Source organism: Gekko japonicus, unplaced genomic scaffold (assembly GCF_001447785.1).
Source record: "Gekko japonicus isolate JY-2015 unplaced genomic scaffold, Gekko_japonicus_V1.1 scaffold244, whole genome shotgun sequence".
NCBI classification, from domain to species: domain Eukaryota; kingdom Metazoa; phylum Chordata; class Lepidosauria; order Squamata; family Gekkonidae; genus Gekko; species Gekko japonicus.
The window spans coordinates 598,562-603,836 of NW_015165838.1; positions in this window are offsets into that span (position 1 = coordinate 598,562).

Genomic DNA, 5,275 nt, shown 5'->3' on the forward strand with positions numbered 1-5,275 from the left:
GACCACTGTGCAGTGCTGCCTCTACTGATCTGTAATGTTCCAGAGGTGTTGTAATGTAATACTCAGTTTCTCAAAGGAGTGTATGCCTGTCTGTTGGTCCACTTAGGAGTCTTGATCCTGTTTGTGTGGTGGGCTAGTTGTGGCAAATGGTAGGGAAGCTCAGTATTTCTGTATACAGTTGTAGGGGCTTTATTGCAATGTGGTATAGCCTTATATTATGTTCTTATTCCAGTGTGGGGTGTGTGGGGGGCAATGGAAGCTGAGTGATAGGGTCTCTCCAAGTGATTGCCAGAAGTGAGATGCGTCCTGGTCTTGTGTCTTACAGATAATCTTACAAATAGTCCTTTGCATTTATATCATGCTTTCAACTTTAAAAGGATCATAATGCTGATTGTGTGAATTTAGGCAAATCACGAGAGGTAGAGCAGGAAGGGTTGCATTAGTGCTTAGCCCAGGGAAATGCTGATTGCCACTTTGGGGGCAGGAAGCAATTTTTCTCCAGGCCAGTTTGGCCCCCAGTGATCCTGGAGGTTTTTTTATCATATTCTGGGCGTGGAACAGGGGTCACTGTGGGGGGTATTGGTGAATTTCCTGCATTGTGCAGGGGGTTGGACTAGATGACCCTGGAGGTCCCTTCCCACTCTATGAGTCTATGATTCTATAATTCACCCAGGCTGGCTGTGGGCACGCCAGCACCTCTGTCAGGAAGAAGCGCCTGAGATCCATCACTGGGGTGTGTGGGGGGTATTGGTGAATTTCCTGCATTGTGCAGGGGGTTGGACTAGATGACCCTGGAGGTCCCTTCCCACTCTATGAGTCTATGATTCTATAATTCACCCAGGCTGGCTGTGGGCACGCCAGCACCTCTGTCAGGAAGAAGCGCCTGAGATCCTCCCCCTCCCCTTTTCCTTCGCCTGTCAGAGGGGCTGGTGCACACTTCCGGTGATGTCAGGGGGTGTGACATATGCTAATAAGTTATGCTAATGAGCTCCTGCAGCTCTTTTTATACGTAATGACCCCTGTTTATAACCTTAATAGAAAGTATGTGATTCTGTTTCATACAGTGGGAAGATGGATCTTCTTCCCCATTACTCAAGAATTTCTTCACCCTTTACAGTTCAGCTCTAGGAAGCGGTATATCTGTTTTGACCCAACACATTTCTTCCCCCTATTCTCCTCTGATTATTGTAAAGCAGAGAGGGGAGGCAAAGATACTATCGTACACCTGATTTCGTGGCAACACCATGCAGCAAAAAATGATTCTGAAGCACGGATCCTAAACATACCCCTCCCCAGCCCTGGATGGCTTCCTCGACATCAGAACGGCCACAGCAAGCCAGAGGAGGAGGAGGCACGATGAGGACGGAGGGAGGAACCCCTTGCGTCTCAGGGGACAGCTGTGGAGGGGCGCGGTTTTGCCTCATGAGTTAAAGGGCGCCGACCCAGGGCTGGGGGAAGCCGAAACACCCTTTCCTGGGTGAGGGCCGGGAGGCGCTGCAGGCACCGTCAGCCGTAAGGGTTTAAATAGCCCCTTCCCAGGCCTGGGGGAGGAGGAAGGACCCCTCACGGCTGTCCTCTGAGCGGCAAAGCCGCTCGGGGGACAGCCACGAGGGGTGCCATTTTGCCTCATGAGTTAAAGGGCGCCGACCCGGGGCTGGGGGAAGCCGGAATACCTTTTCCTAGGTGATGGCTGTCGCCCGTAGGGGTTTAAAGAGCCCCTTCCCAGGTCCGCGGGAGGAGGAAGGACCCCTCATGGCTGTCGCTCGGGGGACAGCCGCAAGGGGCACCATTTTGCCTCATGACAGCCGCGAGGGGTCCTTCCTCCTCCCCCAGGCCTGGGAAGGGGCTCTTTAAACCCCTACGGCCAACGGCCATCACCCGGGGAATGGTATTCCTGCTTCCCCCAGCTCCTGGTCGGCGCCCTTTAACTCATGAGGCAAAATGGCGCCCCGAGCGGCGCCATTTTGCCTCATGAGTTAAAGGGTGCCGACCTGGGGCTGGGGGAAGCCGGAATACCGTTTCCCAGGTGATGGCTGGCAGGCACTGTGGGCGCCGTCGGCCGTAGGGGTTTAAAGAGCTACACCCTGGGGCTGTCATTCCACCCTGGGACCTGTCATTCCAGTCCCAGAACACTCCTGCTACACCCTGGGGCTGTCATTCCACTGCATGGTCTCTTATTCCAGTCCCAGAACACTTCTGTTACTCCGAGGGGCTGTCATTCCACTCCGTGGGCTGTCATTCCATTCTGAGGCCCATCATTCCAGTCCCTGAACTCTCCTGCTACACCCTGGGGCTGTCATTCCACTCTGTGGTCTCTCATCCCAGTCCCAGAACACTTCTGTTACTCCCAGGGGCTGTCATTCCACTGCCTGGTCTCTCATTCCATTCCCAGAGTAGTGTATTTGGGCCTTGAGACCCTAATGGAAAATCCATTCCGCATTTTTATTGCAACTCTACTTGTACTATAATGTATTTCAATGGAGCCCAAGCAAGTCAATTGCCATTCCTGGCTCCCATTTTTTCCAATGGGCCTTCAAGCGTCTCCCATTGTTTTCAATGGGCAATCCTGTCCTTCCTTTTAGTACATCCCAGAGAAAACAGGCTCTTCCTTGTATAAATAGTTTGTGGGCACAGACGTTCTGCATCCCCCCTAACCCTGCTAGGCCTGCAGTATTATATTATGCACAGTGCCATCCCTTTGTGTACACTTAACAAGTCTGCAGAAAATGTATGGCAGATGTGCTATGCTGATCGTAGTCACACTCAGACTCTTCCACTGTTATCCCCATTGAGTTCAGTTAAGTGTTTCTATGGATAAAGCGACAGTTTTGCCGGCATGAAACAGAAATAGAATGGAGATTTACTTCAATTTATTTATTTATAATTTCAATGTATATACCGCCCTTCTCTGAATTCAGAGCGCTCAGGGTGGTTAACAACATGATATTATACAGTTTACAGTCCCAAGAGATAAAAATAGGTAAAAACAACATCAGATGGCATCAAAAACAAATTTAGTTCATTATTTCAGTTTACATGTGCCAAGTTACTAAAAAATAGGTGTCTCCTGCTGTGCATGAGAGAGCTTTACTAGATTAAATTTCATTGACTTCCGGTTTATGGCGACACGCTGAGCAGACTCATCTCCCGGACCTCCCAGGGATGAAATCTGTGCACCAGCAGAAAGGGGGGGGATGTCTCGCTACCCCCCCTAGAGCCTGGCTGAAAGGCTCCTAGCCATGGGACTTTTGAGAGGTGGCCTCTTCGCCAGCGCGATGGTGGGGAATTGAGGCGCTTCTCCATCCTGACGGTCCTCCTGCTGTGTGTCTGTATGGAACTAGTGACGCTGACCGGGACAAGCGCTGGAGATCGAGCGGTTTAAACGGAGCTACAACGAGGTCGCAAGACCTACTATGAACTGTGAGTCGGATTAGAGTGCAATTGACATTTTAAAAAGAAAGCTCCCACCCCAAGGACTAGGAAAGAAAGCGAGCGGGGGAGGGCCCCCTCCCATGCACACGAATTTAAATGCGAGACCCAAGGGGGGAGCAGAAGCAAAAACACTGAAATCTGTTGGGAGACACTTACCAGGGCGCGGATTAGTGTATATTCAGAGACTTTAGCAAATCTTCGGAAAGTAAACAATCTATAAAGATGGCGGGGAAGAGGACTGAGAAAGAAAAACTTTCAAAGCGAAAGTAGTTGGGAGCCTTCGTCTGGAAGAAACCAGAGTTGGCTAAAACGTTGGCAAAATCCCTGCGCCCCCTACTGGACCAGATGACTAATCTCAAGGAACAGTTGTCAATGATGAACCAAAGCATCACTACTCAGCAGCTTCAATTGAATGAGACTCTTAAAATCACGGAGCAAACAGCTGAGAAAGTGAAAGAAGTTGACGCCAGTACCCAAAAGGTGAAGAAAAAGGTGCAAAAGTGACAGATTTGAAGGCGGAATATCTTATGAGCGAGATGGATGTGGCCTACAGGTCCTATTCCGTATACATAAAGAAGAAGAATCTGCCTGGGGAAATAGTAATGAGATTCTCAAAGAGGCATTTGAGGGATTCTATCCTGAGAGCGACGGCGGGGACACCCTTGAAAATTGGGGACAGTACCTTCAGGATCCTGAAAGACATCCCATTTGAAATAAGACAAAGGAGAAATAAATATAAAGATTTAATTCTTTTTCTTCAAACAAATGCAATTAGCTACAGGTGGTTATATCCAGAGGGCGTAACCTTCAAACTTCAGGATAAAAAAGAAAAGATTGACTCTGTTTCCAAAGCACGGGACTTTTTGAGAATCCAGTTGGGCAAGCCAGAGGAGGTGGATAAAGAGGAGAAGGACAGTAAGTCCAGTGGCGAGTCCTGGAGAGGACTCTCTTTCTGAAAAAGGGGCGGCTGCCCCTAAAAGTCCATATAAACTGAGGAAAAGACAAGAAAATAAAAAATGAAGGCTGAAGGACTCGGAAAATATGGTTTTTAATAATTGGATGCTCTGGTGTTTCTAAGTTTTAAAAGATATTTTAGCATGTCTGACTAAGTTCAAAAGATGTTAGCAATTCAAGGAAAGATTTTGTACTTAAGCTGTTTTAATGATTTCCTTCTCTTGGGGTTTTAGTTAGTAGTGGTTATCTTTACTTTCTCCTTAATTGTAGTTCCCTTCCCTTATTTCTTTGTAGTTTGTAGTCCAATTTAAAAAGCAATAAAAAATCCCCTTCGGGGGGGCAAAAAACAAACAAACAAAGTTTCATCCAAAGTATTTTGGCTAAGATTGGAAGTTCTTGTTTAGCTCTTTTACGAAAACGGAATATACATTCTTTTGCAGCAATGATTAATTAAAGTTGCTTTCATTTTTGCTTTGTTTTTATCTGTTGGGGATAAAGTTGAGGAATAGTGTTTTAATCATGTTGGCAACCAATCTTGACCTTTACAAATGCTAATGAGCCATTCTCCCTGCACAGTCTGTCGGGTTCATTTATGTTCATTTTGTTTTCTGTTTTTTCCAAGAGGGTTTTCATGAATGCCCCATGTTTCCAGTAAAAAGTTCCCACGATTGGCTTATTAGTACATGTTTCCTTTAAAATTTTAATAGAACTGTTCTCTAGAAGGGTGTATGTGTCTTTTATAACAACTTATCATTAGATCTCTCCATGTCCTCCAGAGCTTCCTCAATCATTGGATGTCTCTCAAGAACGTCCAAGTCTTATTGCCAGGGATTAATTTATGCTACAAAAATAAATTTGCATCTCTGAGTTTTCAAAATGATTTCAGCAG